Below are 19,524 nucleotides of genomic sequence, written 5' to 3' on the forward strand. Positions count from 1 at the left end.
AGTATTTCAACGAGAAACAAATAGATGATTGAAGATGAGGTATTTAGATTTAATATCTAATCAATTACGTGTTTGCATCATTTTTATCGTATATTTAATGAATTAATACCAATAAACTGAAAATTCACAAAAACGTGGAAAAACGGCAAAATATTGCCTAATTCGATGATATTTTGTTTAAATCACATAAAGGAAAAGGGGATGATAAACGTCAAAATATTGCTAAATTCGATGATGTTTAGTACGAAACAAAATGCAAGAAAACTGGCTTAAGATGCAATATTATTCGATAATCTGAGATATGAAGGCCAAATCACATATCGTGATAATACATGAAATTGTATTGAAATATTGGTAAAAATGAATATATTTACGTAATATCAAACTACATGAAAAACGTGAAAAAAGTCAATATTATTCCAAATTTGAGGATTTTAACGTCGATTCATAAAGCCAGGTTTCGTATTATTTAGATCCAAGAAAAGACATATGACAATGTTGTTTCCAATACAAATGACAAAAATCAATTTGTTTTCATTAGAATTAACTAAAATGTTCTTGATTTTTCGTTTATATTACCGATGGAAAATGTACACGTAAAACCGTTCAATTCCAGATGAAACGTCGATAAATGCAATAAAAACGGAACTTCTCCCCTTTACAATATCTTACTCAGTATTTCAACGAGAAACAAATAGATGATTGAAAATGAAGTATTTAAGGTTATTATATAATCAATTTTGTGTTTGTATCATTTTTATCGTATATTTAATGAATTAATACCAATAAACTGGAAATTCACAAAAACGCGTAAAAACGGCAAAATATTGCCTAATTCGATGATATTTTGTTTATATCACATAAAGGAAAAGGGGATGATAAACGTAAAAATATTGCTAAATTCGATGATATTTAGTACGAAACAAAACGCAAGAAAACTTGCTTAAAATGCAATATTATGCGAAAATCTGATATATGAAGGCCAAATCAAATATCGTGATACTACATGAAATAGTATCGAAATATTGGTAAAAATGAATATATTTACGTAATATCAATTTACATGAAAAACGTGAAAAAAGTAACTATTATACCAAATTTGAGGATTTTACCTTCGGATCATAAACGAGGTTTCGTATTATTTATATCCAAGAAAAGACATATGAAATTGTTGTTTCCAATACAAATGATAAAAATCAATGTGTTTTCATTAGAAGTACCTAAAATATTCCTGATTTTCCGTTTATATTACCGACGGAAGTTGTACACGTAAAACCGTTCAATTCCAGATGAAACGTCGATATATGCAATAAAAACGGAACTTCTCCCCTTTTCAATATCTTACTCAGTATTTTAACGAGAAACAAATAGTTCATTAAAAATGAGGTATTTAAGATTAATTTCTAATCTATTACGTGTTTGAATCATTTTTATCGTATATTTAATGAATTAATAACAATAAACTGAAAATTAACAAAAACCTTGAGAAACGGCAAAATATTGCCTAATTCGATGATATTTTGTTTAAATCACATAAAGGAAAAGAGGATGACAAACGTCAACATATTACTAAATTCGATGAATTATAGTACGAAACAAAATGCAAGAAAACTCGCTTAAAATGTAATATGCGAAATTCTGAGATTTGAAGGCCAAATCACATATCGTGATATTACATGAAAAAGTATCGAAACATTGGTAAAAATGAATATATTTACGTAATATCAAACCACATGAAAAACGTGAAAAAAGTCACTATCAAACCAAATTTAAGGATTTTAACTTCGAATCATAAAGCGAGGTTTCGTAGTTTTTAGATCCAAGAGAAAGACATATGACAATGTTGTTTCCAATACAAATGATAAAAATCAATGTGTTTTCATTAGAATTAACTAAAATGTTCCTGATTTTCCGCTAATATTAACGATAGAAGATGTACTCGTAAAACTGCTCTATTCCGGCTGAAACGTCGATATATACAATAAAAACCGAACTTCTCCCCTTTTCAATATCTTACTCAGTATTTCAACGAGAAACAAAAAGATGATTGAAAATAAAGTAATTAAGGATATTATCTAATCAATTATGTGTTTGTACCATTTTTATCGTATATTTAATGAATTAATATCAATAAACTGGAAATTCACAAAAACGTGGAAAAACGGCAAAATATTGCCTAATTCGATGATATTTTGTTTAAATCACAAAAATGAAAAGGGAGATGATAAACGTCAAAATATTACTAAATTCGATGATTTTTAGTACGGAAGAAAATGCAAGAAAACTTGCTTAAAATGCGATATTATGCGAAAATCTAAGATATGAAGGCCAAATCACATATCGTGATACTAAATGAAATAGTATCGAAATATTGGTAAAAATGAATATATTTACGTAATATTAAGTTACATGAAAAACGTGAAAAAAGTCAATATTATTCCAAATTTCAAGATTTTAAAGTCGAATCAAAGAGCCAGGTTTCGCATTATTTAGATCGAAGAAGAGACATATGACAATGTTGTTTCCAATACAAATGATAAAAATCAATGTGTTTTCATTAGAATTAATTAAAATGTTCCTGATTTTTCGTTTATATTACCGATGGAAGATGTACACGTGAAACCGCTCTATTCCGGCTGAAACGTCGATATATGCAATAAAAACCGAACTTCTCCCCCTTTTCAATATCTTACTCAGTATTTCAACGAGAAACAAATAGATGATTGAAAATGAAGTATTTAAGGTTAATAAATAATCAATTTTGTGTTTGTATCATTTTTATCGTATATATATTGAATTAATACCAATAAACTGGAATCTCAAAAAACGTGGAAAAACAGCAAAATATTGCCTAATTCGATGATATTTTGTTTATATCACATAAAGAAAAGGAAGATGATAAACGTCAAAATATTACTAAATTCGATGATTTTTAGTACGGAAGAAAATGCAAGAAAACTTGCTTAAAATGCAATATTATGCGAAATTCTGAGATTTGAAGGCCAAATTACATATCGAGATACTACATGAAATAGAATCGAAATATTGGTAAAAATGAATATATGTAAGTAATATCAAACTACATGAAAAACGTGAAAAAAGTCCCTAATTTACCAAATTTGAGGATTTTTCCTTCGGATCATAAAGCGAAGTTTCGTATTATTTATATCCAAGAAAAGACATATGAAATTGTTGTTTCCAATACAAATGATAAAAATCCATGTGTACCTATTAGAAGTACCTGTATGTATGTATTAGAAGTACCTAAAATGTTCCTGACTTTCCGTTTATATTACCGATGGAAGATGTACACGTAAAACCGTTCAATTCCAGATGAAACGTCCATATATGCAATAAAAACGGAACTTCTCCCCTTTTCAATATCTTACTCAGTATTATAACGAGAAACAAATAGTTCATTAAAAATTAGGTATTTAAGATTAATTTCTAATCTATTACGTGTTTGAATCATTTTTATCGTATATTTAATAAATTAATAACAATAAACTGAAAATTAACAAAAACCTTGAAAAACGGCAAAATATTGCCTAATTCGATGATATTTTGTTTAAATCACATAAAGGAAAAGAGGATGACAAACGTCAACATATTACTAAATTCGATGAATTATAGTACGAAACAAAATGCAAGAAAACTCGCTTAAAATGCAATATGCGAAATTCTGAGATTTGAAGGCCAAATCACATATCGTGATATTACATGAAAAAGTATCGAAATATTGGTAAAAATGAATATATTTACGTAATATCAAACCACATGAAAAACGTGAAAAAAGTCACTATCAAACCAAATTTAAGGATTTTATCTTCGAATCATAAAGCGAGGTTTCGTAGTTTTTAGATCCAAGAAAAGACATATAACAATGTTGTTTCCAATACAAATGATAAAAATCAATGTGTTTTCATTAGAATTAACTAAAACGTTCCAGATTTTCCGTTTATATTACCGATAGAAGATGTACACGTAAAACCGCACAATTCCAGCTGAAAGGTAAATATATGCAATACAAACCGAATTTCTCCCCTTTTCAATATCCTACTCAGTATTTCAACGAGAAACAAATAGATGATTGAAGATGAAGTATTTACGTTTATTATCTAATTAATTACGTGTTTGCCTCATTTTTATCGTATATTTAATGAATTAATACCAATAAACTGAAAACTCACAAAAACGTAGAAAAACGGCAAAATATTGCCTAATTCGATGATATTTTGATTAAATCACAAAAAAGAAAAGGGAGATGATAAACGTCAAAATATTACTAAATTTGATTATTTTTAGTACGGAAGAAAATGCAAGAAAACTTGCTTAAAATGCAATATTATGTGAATTTCTGAGATTTGAAAGTTAAATCACATATCGTGATTTAAATGAAATAGTATCGAAATATTGATAAAAATGAATATATTTACGTAATATCAAACTATATGAAAAACGTGAAAAAAGGCAATATTATTCCAAATTCAGGATTTTAACGTCGAATCATAGAGCCAGGTTTCGTATTATTTAGATCCAAGAAAAGACATATGACAATGTTGTTTCCAATACAAATGATAAAAATCAATGTGTTTTCATTGGAAATAATTAAAATGTTCCTGATTTATCGTTTATATTACCTATGGAAGATGTACACGTAAAACTGCTCTATTCCGGCTGAAACGTCGATATATGCAATAAAAACCGAACTTCTCCCCCTTTTCAATATCTTACTCAGTATTTCAACGAGAAACAAATAGATGATTGAAAATGAAGTATTTAAGGTTATTATATAATTAATTTTGTGTTTGTATCATTTTTATCGTATATATATTGAATTAATACCAATAAACTGGAATCTCAAAAATATGGAAAAACAGCAAAATATTGCCTAATTCGATGATATTTTGTTTATATCACAAAGAAAAGGAAGATGATAAACGTCAAAATATTACTAAATTCGATGATTTTTAGTACGGAAGAAAATACAAGAAAACTTGCTTAAAATGCAATATTATGCGAAATTCTGAGATTTGAAGGCCAAATTACATATCGAGATACTACATGAAATAGTATCGAAATATTGGTAAAAATGAATATATTTACATAATATCAAACTACATGAGAAACGTGAAAAAAGTCAATATTATTCCAAATTTCAGGATTTTAACGTCGAATGATAGAGCCAGGTTTCGTATTATTTAGATCCAAGAAAAGACATATGACAATGTTGTTTCCAATACAAATGATAAAAATCAATATGTTTTCATTAGAATTAACTAAAATGTTCCTGATTTTCCGCTAATATTACCGATGGAAGATGTACTCGTAAAACCGCTCTATTCCGGCTGAAACGTCGATATATACAATAAAAACCGAACTTCTCCCCATTTCAATATCTTACTTAGTATTTAAACGAGAAACAAAAAGATGATTGAAAATGAAGTAATTAAGGATATTATCTAATCAATTATGTGTTTGTACCATTTTTATCGTATATTTAATGAATTAATATCAATAAACTGGAAATTCACAAAAACGTGGAAAAACGGCAAAATATTGCCTAATTCGATGATATTTTGTTTAAATCACAAAAAAGAAAAGGGAGATGATAAACGTCAAAATATTACTAAATTCGACGATTTTTAGTACGGAAGAAAATGCAAGAAAACTTGCTTAAAATGCGATATTATGCGAAAATCTAAGATATGAAGGCCAAATCACATATCGTGATACTAATTGAAATAGTATCGAAATATTGGTAAAAATGAATACATTTACGTAATATAAAACTACATGAAAAACGTGAAAAAAGTCACAATTAAACGAAATTTAAGGATTTTAACTTCGAATCATAAAGCAAGGTTTCGAATTATTTAGATCAAAGAAAAGACATATGACAATGTTGTTTCCAATACAAATGATAAAAATCAATGTGTTTTCATTAGAATGAACTAAAATGATCCTGATTTTCCGTTTATATTACTGATGGAAGATGTACACGTAAAACCGCACAATTCCGGCTGAAACGTCGATATATGCAATAAAAACCGAACTTCTCCCCCTTTTCAATATCTTACTCAGTATTTTAACGAGAAACAAATAGTTGATTAAAAATGAGGTATTTAAGATTATTTTCTAATCTATTACGTGTTTGCATCATTTTTATCGTATATTTAATGAATTAATAACAATAAACTGAAAATTCACCAAAACCTTGAAAAACGGCAAAATATTGCCTAATTCGATGATATTTTGTTTAAATTACATAAAGGAAAAGAGGATGACAAACGTCAACATATTACTAAATTCGATGATTTATAGTACGAAACAAAATGCAAGAAAACTGGCTTAAAATGCAATATATAGCGAAATTCTGAGATTTGAAGGCCAAATCACATATCGTGATATTACATGAAAAAGTATCGAAATATTGATAAAAATGAATATATTTACGTAATATCAAACTACATGAAAAACGTGAAAAAAGTCACTATTAAACCAAATTTAAGGATTTTAACTTCGAATCATAAAGCGAGGTTTCGTATTATTTAGATCCAAGAAAAGACATATGACAATGTTGTTTCCAATACAAATGATAAAAATCAATGTGTTTTCATTAGAATTAATTAAAATGTTCCTGATTTTTCGTTTGTATTACCGATGGAAGATGTACACGTAAAACCGCTCTATTCCGGCAGAAACGTCGATATATGCAATAAAAACCGAACTTCTCCCCTTATCAATATCTTACTCAGTATTTCAACGAGAAACAAATAGATGATTGAAAATGAAGTATTTAAGGTAATTATATAATCAATTTTGTGTTTGTATCATTTTTATCGTATATTTATTGAATAAATACCAATAAACTGGAATTTTAAAAAACGTGGAAAAACAGCAAAATATTGCCTAATTCGATGATATTTTGTTTATATCACATAAAGGAAAAGGGAGATGATAAACGTCAAAATATTACTAAATTCGATGATTTTTAGTACGGAAGAAAATGCAAGAAAACTTGCTTAAAATGCAATATTATGCGAAATTCTGAGATTTGAAGACCAAATCACATATTGTGATACTACATGAAATAGTATCGAAATATTGGTAAAAATGAATATATTTACGTAATATCAAAATACATGAAAAACGTGAAAAAAGTCAATATTATTCCAAATTTGAGGATTTTACCGTCGAATCATAGAGCCAGGTTTCATATAATTTAGATCCAAGAAAAGACATATGACAATGTTGTTTTCAATACAAATGATAAAAATCAATTTGTTTTCATTAGAATTAACTAAAATGTTCCTGATTTTCCGTTAATATTACCGATGGAAGATGTACTCGTAAAACCGCTCTAATCCAGCTGAAACGTCGATATATGCAATAAAAACCGAACTTCTCACCTTTTCAATATCTTACTCAGTATTTCAACGAGAAACAAATAGATGATTGAAAATGAAGTATTTAAGGTTATTATCTAATCAATTATGTGTTTGTATCATTTTTATCGTATATTTAATGAATTAATACCAATAAACTTTAAATTCCCAAAAACGTGGAAAAATAGCAAAACATTGCCTAATTCGATGATATTTTGTTTAAATCACATAAAGGAAAAGAGGGATGATAAACGTCAAAATATTGCTAAATTCGGTGATGTTTCGTACCAAACAAAATGCAAGAAAACGTGCTTAAAATGCAATATTATGCGAAAATCTGAGATATGAAGGCCAAATCACATATCGTGATACTACATGAAATAGTATCGAAATATTGGTAAAAAAGAATATATTAAACTACATGAAAAACGTGAAAAAAGTCAATATTATTCCAAATTTCAAGATTTTAACGTCGAATCATAGAGCCCGGTTTCGTATTATTTAGATCCAAGAAAAGACATATGACAATGTTTTTTCCAATACAAATGATAAAAATCAATGTGTTTTCATTAGAATTAATTAAAATGTTCCTGATGTTTCGTTTATATTACCGATAAAAGATGAACACGTAAAACCGCTCTATTCCGGTTGAAACGTCGATATATGCAATAAAAACGGAACTTCTCCCCTTTTCAATATCTTACCCAGTATTTCAACGAGAAACAAATAGATGATTGAAAATGAAGTATTTATGGTTATTATATAATCAATTTTGTGTTTGTATCATTTTTATTGTTTATATAATGAATTAATACCAATAAACTGAAAATTCACAAAAATGTGGAAAAACGGCAAAATATTGCCTAATTCGATGATATTTTGTTTAAATCACATAAAGGAAAAGGGGGATGATAAACGTCAAAATATTACTAAATTCGATGATGTTTAGTATGAAACAAAATGCAAGAAAACTTGCTTAAAATGCAATATTATGCGAAATTCTGAGATATGAAGGCCAAATCACATATCGTGATACTACATGAAAAAGTATGGAAATATTGGTAAAAATGAATATATTTACGCAATATCAAACTACATGAAAAACGTGAAAAGGTCACTATTATACCAAATTTGTGGATTTTATCTTTGAATCATAAAGCGAGGTTGCGTATTATTTAGATCTAAGAAATGACAAATAGCAATGTTGTTTCCAATAAAAATGATAAAAATCAATGTGTTTTCTTTAGAATTAACTAAAATGTTTTTGATTTTCCGTTTATATTACGGAATATAATTCCGTTTTACGTGTACGGAAGATATACACGTAAAACCGCTCTATTCCGGCTGAAATGTCGATAAATGCAATAAAAACCGAACTTCTCCCCTTTTCAATATCTTACTCAGTATTTCAACGAGAAACAAATAGATGATTGAAAATGAAGTATTTAGGTTATTATCTAATCAATTATGTGTTTGTATCATTTTTATCGTATATTTAATGAATTAATAACAAAAAACTGGAAATTCACAAAAACGTGGAAAAACAGCAAAACATTGCCTAATTCGATGATATTTTGTTTAAATCACATAAAGGAAAAGGGGGATTATAAACGTCAAAATATTGCTAAATTCGGTGATGTTTAGTACGAAACAAAATGCAAGAAAACTTGCTTAAAATGCAATATTATGCGAAAATCTGAGATATGAAGGCCAAATCACATATCGTGATACTACATGAAATAGTATCGAAATATTGGTAATAATGAATATATTTACGTAATATCAAACTACATGAAAAACGTAAAGAAAGTCAATATTATTCCAAATTTTAACGTCGAATTATAAAGCCAGGTGTCGTATTATTTAGATCCAAGATAAAACATATGACAATGTTGTTTCCAATACAAATTATAAAAATCAATGTGTTTTCATTAGAATTAACTAAAATGTTCCTGATTTTTCGTTTATATTACCGATGGAAGATGTACATATAAAACCGCTCTAATCCGGCTGAAACGTCGATATATGCACTAAAAACCGAACTTCTCCCCTTTTCAATATCTTACTCAGTATTTCAACGAGAAACAAATAGATGATTGAAAATTAAGTATTTAAGGTAATTATCTAATCAATTATGTGTTTGTACCATTTTTATCGTATATTTAATGAATTAATACCAAAAAACTGGAAATTCACAAAAACGTGGAAAAACGGCAAAATATTGCCTAATTCGATGATATTTTCTTTAAATCACATAAAGGAAAAGGGGATGATAAACGTCAAATTATTGCTAAATTCGATGATGTTTAGTACGAAACAAAACGCAAGAAAACTTGCTTAAAATGCCATATTATGCGAAAATCTGAGATATGAAGGCAAATCACATATCGTGATACTACATGAAATAGTATCGAAATATTGGTAAAAATGAATATATTTACGTAATATTAAACTACATGAAAAACGTGAAAAAAGTCAATATTATTACAAATTTCAAGATTTTAACGTCGAATCATAGAGCCAGGTTTCGTATTATTTAGATCCAAGAAAAGACATATGACAATGTTGTTTCCAATACAAATGATAAAAATCAATGTGTTTTCATTAGAATTAATTAAAATGTTCCTGATTTTTCGTTTATATTACCTATGGAAGATGTACACGTAAAACCACTCTATTCCGGCTGAAACGTCGATATATGCAATAAAAACCGAACTTCTCCCCCTTTTCAATATCTTACTCAGTATTTCAACGAAAAACAAATAGATGATTGAAAATGAAGTATTTAAGGTTATTATATAATCAATTTTGAGTTTGTATCATTTTTATCGTATTTTTATTGAATTAATACCAATAAACTGGAAACTCAAAAAACGTAGAAAAACAGCAAAATATTGCCTAATTCGATGTTATTTTGTTTATATCACATAAAGGAAAAAGGAGATGATAAACGTCAAAATACTACTAAATACGATGATTTTTAGTACGGAAGAAAATGCAAGAAATCTTGCTTAAAATTCAATATTATGCAAAATTCTGAGATTTGAAGGCCAAATCACATATCGTGATACTACATGAAATAGTATCGAAATATTGGTAAAAATGAATATATTTACGTAATATCAAACTACATGAAAAACGTGAAAAAGTCACTATTAAATCAAATTTAAGGATTTTAACTTCGAATCATAAAGCGAGGTTTCGTATTATTTAGATCAAAGAAAAGACATATGACAATGTTGTTTCCAATACAAATGATAAAAATCAATGTGTTTTCATTAGAATGAACTAAAATGTTCCTGATTTTTCGTTTATATTACCTATGGAAGATGTACACGTAAAACCGCTCTATTTCGGCTGAATCGTCGATATATGCAATAAAAACCATACTTCTCCCCTTTTCAATATCTTGCTCAGTATTTCAACGAGAAACAAATAGATGATTGAGAATGGAGTATTTTAGGTTATTATCTAATCAATTTTGTGTTTGTATGATTTGTATCGAATATTTAATGAATTAATACCAATAAACTGGAAACTCAAAAAACGTAGAAAAACAGCAAAATATTGCCTAATTCGATGTTATTTTGTTTATATCACATAAAGGAAAAGGGAGATGATAAACGTCAAAATATTACTAAATACGATGATTTTTAGTACGGAAGAAAATGCAAGAAAACTTGCTTAAAATTCAATATTATGCAAAATTCTGAGATTTGAAGGCCAAATCACATATCGTGATGCTACATGAAATAGTATCGAAATATTGGTAAAAATGAATATATTTACGTAATATCAAACTACATAAAAAACGTGAAAAAAGTCACTATTAAACCAAATTTAAGGATTTTACCTTCGAATCATAGAGCGAGGTTTCGTATTATTTAGATCAAAGAAAAGACATGACAATGTTGTTTCCATACAAATGATAAAAATCAATGTGTTTTCATTAGAATGAACTAAAATGTTCCTGATTTTTCGTTTATATTACCTATGGAAGATGTACACGTAAAACCGCTCTATTTCGGCTGAATCGTCGATATATGCAATAAAAACCATACTTCTCCCCTTTTCAATATCTTGCTCAGTATTTCAACGAGAAACAAATAGATGATTGAGAATGGAGTATTTTAGGTTATTATCTAATCAATTTTGTGTTTGTATGATTTGTATCGAATATTTAATGAATTAATACCAATAAACTGGAAACTCAAAAAACGTAGAAAAACAGCAAAATATTGCCTAATTCGATGTTATTTTGTTTATATCACATAAAGGAAAAGGGAGATGATAAACGTCAAAATATTACTAAATACGATGATTTTTAGTACGGAAGAAAATGCAAGAAAACTTGCTTAAAATTCAATATTATGCAAAATTCTGAGATTTGAAGGCCAAATCACATATCGTGATGCTACATGAAATAGTATCGAAATATTGGTAAAAATGAATATATTTACGTAATATCAAACTACATAAAAAACGTGAAAAAAGTCACTATTAAACCAAATTTAAGGATTTTACCTTCGAATCATAGAGCGAGGTTTCGTATTATTTAGATCAAAGAAAAGACATGACAATGTTGTTTCCATACAAATGATAAAAATCAATGTGTTTTCATTAGAATGAACTAAAATGTTCCTGATTTTTCGTTTATATTACCGATGGAAGATGTACACGTAAAACCGCTTTATTCCGGCTGAAACGTCGATATATGCAATAAAAACCATACTTCTCCCCTTTTCAATATCTTGCTCAGTATTTCAACGAGAAACAAATATATGATTGAGAATGGAGTATTTTAGGTTATTATCTAATCAATTTTGTGTTTGGATGATTTGTATCGTATATTTAATGAATTAATACCAAAAAACTGGAAATTCACAAAAACGTGGAAAAACAGCAAAACATTGCCTAATTCGATGATATTTTGTTTAAATCACATAAAGGAAAAGGGGGATGATGAACGTCTAAATATTGCTAAATTCGGTGATGTTTAGTACGAAACAAAATGCAAGAAAACTTGCTTAAAATGCAATATTATGCGAAAATCTGAGATATGAAGGCCAAATCACATATCGTGATACTACATGAAATAGTATCGAAATATTGGTAAAAAAGAATATATTAAACTACATGAAAAACGTGAAAAAAGTCAATTTTATTCCAAATTTCAAGATTTTAACGTCGAATCATACAGCCAGGTTTCGTATTATTTAGATCCAAGAAAAGACATATGACAATGTTGTTTCCAATACAAATGATAAAAATCAATGTGTTTTCATTAGAATTAATTAAAATGTTCCTGATTTTTCGTTTATATTACCTATGGAAGATGTACACGTAAAACCGCTCTATTTCGGCTGAATCGTCGATATATGCAATAAAATCCGAACTTCTCCCCTTTTCAATATCTTACTCAGTATTTCAACGAGAAACAAAGAGATGATTGAAAATGAAGTATTTAAGGTTATTATATAATCAATTTTGTGTTTGTATCATTTTTATCGTATATTTATTGAATTAATACCAATAAACTGGAAACTCAAAAAACATGGAAAAACTGCAAAATATTGCCTAATTCGATGTTATTTTGTTTATATCACATAAAGGAAAAGGGAGATGATAAACGTCAAAATATTACTAAATACGATGATTTTTAGTACGGAAGAAAATGCAAGAAAACTTGCTTAAAATTCAATATTATGCAAAATTCTAAGATTTGAAGGCCAAATCACATATCGTGATACTACATGAAATAGTATCGAAATATTGGTAAAAATGAATATATTTACGTAATATCAACTACATAAAAAACGTGAAAAAAGTCACTATTAAACCAAATTTAAGGATTTTAACTTCGAATCATAAAGCGAGGTTTCGTATTATTTAGATCAAAGAAAAGACATGACAATGTTGTTTCCATACAAATGATAAAAATCAATGTGTTTTCATTAGAATGAACTAAAATGTTCCTGATTTTTCGTTTATATTACCGATGGAAGATGTACACGTAAAACCGCTTTATTCCGGCTGAAACGTCGATATATGCAATAAAAACCATACTTCTCCCCTTTTCAATATCTTGCTCAGTATTTCAACGAGAAACAAATATATGATTGAGAATGGAGTATTTTAGGTTATTATCTAATCAATTTTGTGTTTGGATGATTTGTATCGTATATTTAATGAATTAATACCAAAAAACTGGAAATTCACAAAAACGTGGAAAAACAGCAAAACATTGCCTAATTCGATGATATTTTGTTTAAATCACATAAAGGAAAAGGGGGATGATGAACGTCTAAATATTGCTAAATTCGGTGATGTTTAGTACGAAACAAAATGCAAGAAAACTTGCTTAAAATGCAATATTATGCGAAAATCTGAGATATGAAGGCCAAATCACATATCGTGATACTACATGAAATAGTATCGAAATATTGGTAAAAAAGAATATATTAAACTACATGAAAAACGTGAAAAAAGTCAATTTTATTCCAAATTTCAAGATTTTAACGTCGAATCATACAGCCAGGTTTCGTATTATTTAGATCCAAGAAAAGACATATGACAATGTTGTTTCCAATACAAATGATAAAAATCAATGTGTTTTCATTAGAATTAATTAAAATGTTCCTGATTTTTCGTTTATATTACCTATGGAAGATGTACACGTAAAACCGCTCTATTTCGGCTGAATCGTCGATATATGCAATAAAATCCGAACTTCTCCCCTTTTCAATATCTTACTCAGTATTTCAACGAGAAACAAAGAGATGATTGAAAATGAAGTATTTAAGGTTATTATATAATCAATTTTGTGTTTGTATCATTTTTATCGTATATTTATTGAATTAATACCAATAAACTGGAAACTCAAAAAACATGGAAAAACTGCAAAATATTGCCTAATTCGATGTTATTTTGTTTATATCACATAAAGGAAAAGGGAGATGATAAACGTCAAAATATTACTAAATACGATGATTTTTAGTACGGAAGAAAATGCAAGAAAACTTGCTTAAAATTCAATATTATGCAAAATTCTAAGATTTGAAGGCCAAATCACATATCGTGATACTACATGAAATAGTATCGAAATATTGGTAAAAATGAATATATTTACGTAATATCAACTACATAAAAAACGTGAAAAAAGTCACTATTAAACCAAATTTAAGGATTTTAACTTCGAATCATAAAGCGAGGTTTCGTATTATTTAGATCAAAGAAAAGACATGACAATGTTGTTTCCATACAAATGATAAAAATCAATGTGTTTTCATTAGAATGAACTAAAATGTTCCTGATTTTTCGTTTATATTACCGATGGAAGATGTACACGTAAAACCGCTTTATTCCGGCTGAAACGTCGATATATGCAATAAAAACCATACTTCTCCCCTTTTCAATATCTTGCTCAGTATTTCAACGAGAAACAAATAGATGATTGAGAATGGAGTATTTTAGGTTATTATCTAATCAATTTTGTGTTTGGATGATTTGTATCGTATATTTAATGAATTAATACCAAAAAACTGGAAATTCACAAAAACGTGGAAAAACAGCAAAACATTGCCTAATTCGATGATATTTTGTTTAAATCACATAAAGGAAAAGGGGGATGATGAACGTCTAAATATTGCTAAATTCGGTGATGTTTAGTACGAAACAAAATGCAAGAAAACTTGCTTAAAATGCAATATTATGCGAAAATCTGAGATATGAAGGCCAAATCACATATCGTGATACTACATGAAATAGAATCGAAATATTGGTAAAAAAGAATATATTAAACTACATGAAAAACGTGAAAAAAGTCAATTTTATTCCAAATTTCAAGATTTTAACGTCGAATCATACAGCCAGGTTTCGTATTATTTAGATCCAAGAAAAGACATATGACAATGTTGTTTCCAATACAAATGATAAAAATCAATGTGTTTTCATTAGAATTAATTAAAATGTTCCTGATTTTTCGTTTATATTACCTATGGAAGATGTACACGTAAAACCGCTCTATTTCGGCTGAATCGTCGATATATGCAATATAATCCGAACTTCTCCCCTTTTCAATATCTTACTCAGTATTTCAACGAGAAACAAATAGATGATTGAAAATGAAGTATTTAAGGTTATTATATAATCAATTTTGTGTTTGTATCATTTTTATCGTATATTTATTGAATTAATACCAATAAACTGGAAACTCAAAAAACATGGAAAAACTGCAAAATATTGCCTAATTCGATGTTATTTTGTTTATATCACATAAAGGAAAAGGGAGATGATAAACGTCAAAATATTACTAAATACGATGATTTTTAGTACAGAAGAAAATGCAAGAAAACTTGCTTAAAATTCAATATTATGCAAAATTCTGAGATTTGAAGGCCAAATCACATATCGTGATACTACATGAAATAGTATCGAAATATTGGTAAAAATGAATATATTTACGTAATATCAAACTACATAAAAAACGTGAAAAAAGTCACTATTAAAACCAAATTTAAGGATTTTAACTTCGAATCATAAAGCGAGGTTTCGTATTATTTAGATCAAAGAAAAGACATGACAATGTTGTTTCCAATACAAATGATAAAAATCAATGTGTTTTCATTAGAATGAACTAAAATGTTCCTGATTTTCCGTTTATATTACCGATGGAAGGTTTTACACTTAAAACCGCACAATTCCGGCTGAAACGTCGATATATGCAATAAAAACCGAACTTCTCCTCTTTGCAATATCTTACTCAGTATTTCAACGAGAAACAAATAGATGATTGAAAATGAAGTAGTTAAGGTTATTATCTAATCAATTATGTACTTGTATCATTTTATCGTATATTTAATGAATTAATACCAATAAACTGGAAATTCACAAAAACGTGGAAAAACAGCAAAATATTGCCTAATTCGATGGTTTTTATTTTATATCACATAAAGGAAAAGGGGGATGATAAACGTCAAAATATTGCTAAATTCGGTTTAGTACCAAACAAAATGCAAGAGAACTTGCTTAAAATGCAATATTATGCGAAAATCTGAGATATGAAGGCCAAATCACATATCGTGATACTACATGAAATAGTATCGAAATATTGGTAAAAATGAATATATTTACGTAATAATAAACTACATGAAAAACGTGAAAAAAGTCAATATTATTCCAAATTTCAAGATTTTAACGTCGAATCATACAGCCAGGTTTCGTATTATTTAGATCCAAGAAAAGACATATGACAATGTTTTTTCCAATACTAATGATAAAAATCAATGTGTTTTCATTAGAATTAATTAAAATGTTCCTGATGTTTCGTTTATATTAAAGATAGAAGATGTACACGTAAAACCCCTCTATTCCGGTTGAAATGTCGATATATGCAATAAAAACCGAACTTCTCCCCTTTTCAATATCTTACCCAGTATTTCAACGAGAAACAAATAGATGATTGAAAATGAAGTATTTAAGGTTATTATATAATCAATTTTGTGTTTGTATCATTTTTATAATTATTTTTTGAATTAATACCAATAAACTGGAAACTCAAAAAACGTGGAAAAACAGCAAAATATTGCCTAATTCGATGTTATTTTGTTTATTTCACATAAAGGAAAAGGGAGATGATAAACGTCAAAATATTACTAAAATCGATGATTTTTAGTACGAAAGAAAATGCAAGAAAACTTGTTTAAAATGCAATATTATGCAAAATTCTGAGATTTGAAGGCCAAATCACATATCGTGATACTACATGAAATAGTATCGAAATATTGGTAAAAATGAATATATTTTGGTATTATCAAACTACATGAAAAACGTGAAAAAAGTCACTATTAAACCAAATTTAAGGATTTTAACTTCGAATCATAAAGCGAGGTTTCGTATTATTTAGATCAAAGAAAAGACATGACAATGTTGTTTCCAATACAAATGATAAAAATCAATGTGTTTTCATTAGAATGAACTAAAATGTTCCTGATTTTTCGTTTATATTTCCGATGGAAGATGTACACGTAAAACCGCACAATTCCGGCTGAAACGTCGATATATGCAATAAAAACCGAACTTCTCCTCTTTTCAATATCCTACTCAGTATTTCAACGAGAAACAAATAGATGATTGAAAATGAAGTATTTAAGGTTATTATCTAATCAATTATGTGTTTGTATGATTTTTATCGTATATTTAATGAATTAATACCAATAAACTGGAAATTCACAAAAACGTGGAAAAACAGCAAAACATTGCCTAATTCGATGATATTTTGTTTAAATCACTTAAAATAAAAAGGGGAATAATGAACGTCTAAATATTGCTAAATTCCGTGATGTTTAGTACGAAACAAAATGCAAGAAAACTTGCTTAAAATGCAATATTATGCGAAAATCTGAGATATGAAGGCCAAATCACATATTGTGATACTACATGAAATAGTATCGAAATATTGGTAAAAATGAATATATTTACGTAATATTAAACTACTTGAAAAACGTGAAAAAAGTCAATATTATTCCAAATTTCAAGATTTTAACGTCGAATCATACAGCCAGGTTTCGTATTATTTAGATCCAAGAAAAGACATATGACAATGTTGTTTCCAATACAAAACCAATATGGGATTTCGTAACCGTATTATGTTTAGGGTTATCCATGGGGTTCTGGGGTCCAGGAAGCCATTTGTGTCCCCTCAAATTGCCTCCCTTATCCTTATCCCCACCCACCTATATTCGAATCCTAGGTTCACACGGATTCACGGATCACACACGGAAATGTATCCGTGTGATCAATCCGTGTGACTATCTATGCTTGTCTGTGATACACTGACCTGTATCCAAGGATGCACGTGTATCCATGGAGTTCTGGGTCCAGGAAGCCATTTGTGTCGACCCAAATTGCCTCCCTTCTCCCCACCTGAAATCCAGGTGAATTGAAAGACCTGCCCGAGGTCAGTGGATCCAGGTATCCGTCCGTGGGCCCCCGGATTTCAACCCTTCCCCACATTCCAAGGGATCAGTCAATCAATCTTCGGCTATCCAGAGAATCTATCGAAACTGATGCTCCTACAGGAGAGGACATCACAGAAATCTATCTGTGCCCTGTAGTTGCATCCGTTGCGAAAGGCTCGAGCGCAGGTCTATCCGGATTAGGAACATGTTCTATCCGACTAGGCCACGCTGGAGTTGCTTTGTGAATAAAATTTGGCACCTGTATTTATACCTCGGAGCAAACAGGGTTAGTTAGTGTCTTTTTATAAACAATTGCAATGATTGACATGTGAAATTGTGAGTTTTGTGTTGACAGTTAGAAAAAATGGCAGCGTTATTCGATGATGTTGCAGTCAAGTGAAGCAGTGTCATGAATGAATGAATAGAGGAGAATTTAGGCTAACTGACTGATATGTGAATGTTTAAACAGGTGTAATAATTAATATTTACTGGTGTATGTCCAAATGAGGCGAACGGTTTGGCTGGGTAAATATAGCGTTATCGCCGCTATTTTCTCTGTTTGACGGGGAGGAGGAGGGGAGGTAACACTGGGGGTGGAATGGGGGTAGGGATATGGCGGCCACCGTTGGGTGGAGGTTGTTGGTAGGGGGTGTCCAAAGGAGCTACCGTGGGTCATCCTGGGTTGTTGGGGGGGTGGGGGAAGGGAGGGTTGGCAGTTAGGTATTTAAACTTAATTTTTTGAGATTGGTTATATATGGTGAGGTGTTTAGGAAGGAATAAGAAAAGTGTTTGTGACTGAGTTGAGTATATTAGTTACTGTGATTCATGTTAGAAAGAATGTAGGTGCTGAAAATGTTTAAAGATTTGTTAATGACTTCATTTGTTTAATATTGTATAAATTAACGGTAAGTGAACACTGGAGATTGATATTCAACAGCATATTGAGTGGAGAAGTTTTAGCAGGCAGGCAGGCAGGCAGGCAGGCAGAAAGAAAATGGAATGACAAATGGTTACAGACATTTTCTTCACAGATGGTAAAAACTATTATAATCACATGAACACATTTCAATGTGCGACATTCTTACACAAACACACACACACACACACACACACACACACACACACACACTCACAGGGTTGTGTGTGTCATCTAATCATCAACCTGTCACCTAATCAAA

This window comes from Procambarus clarkii, chromosome 36 (assembly GCF_040958095.1).
Source record: "Procambarus clarkii isolate CNS0578487 chromosome 36, FALCON_Pclarkii_2.0, whole genome shotgun sequence".
Lineage (NCBI taxonomy): Eukaryota > Metazoa > Arthropoda > Malacostraca > Decapoda > Cambaridae > Procambarus > Procambarus clarkii.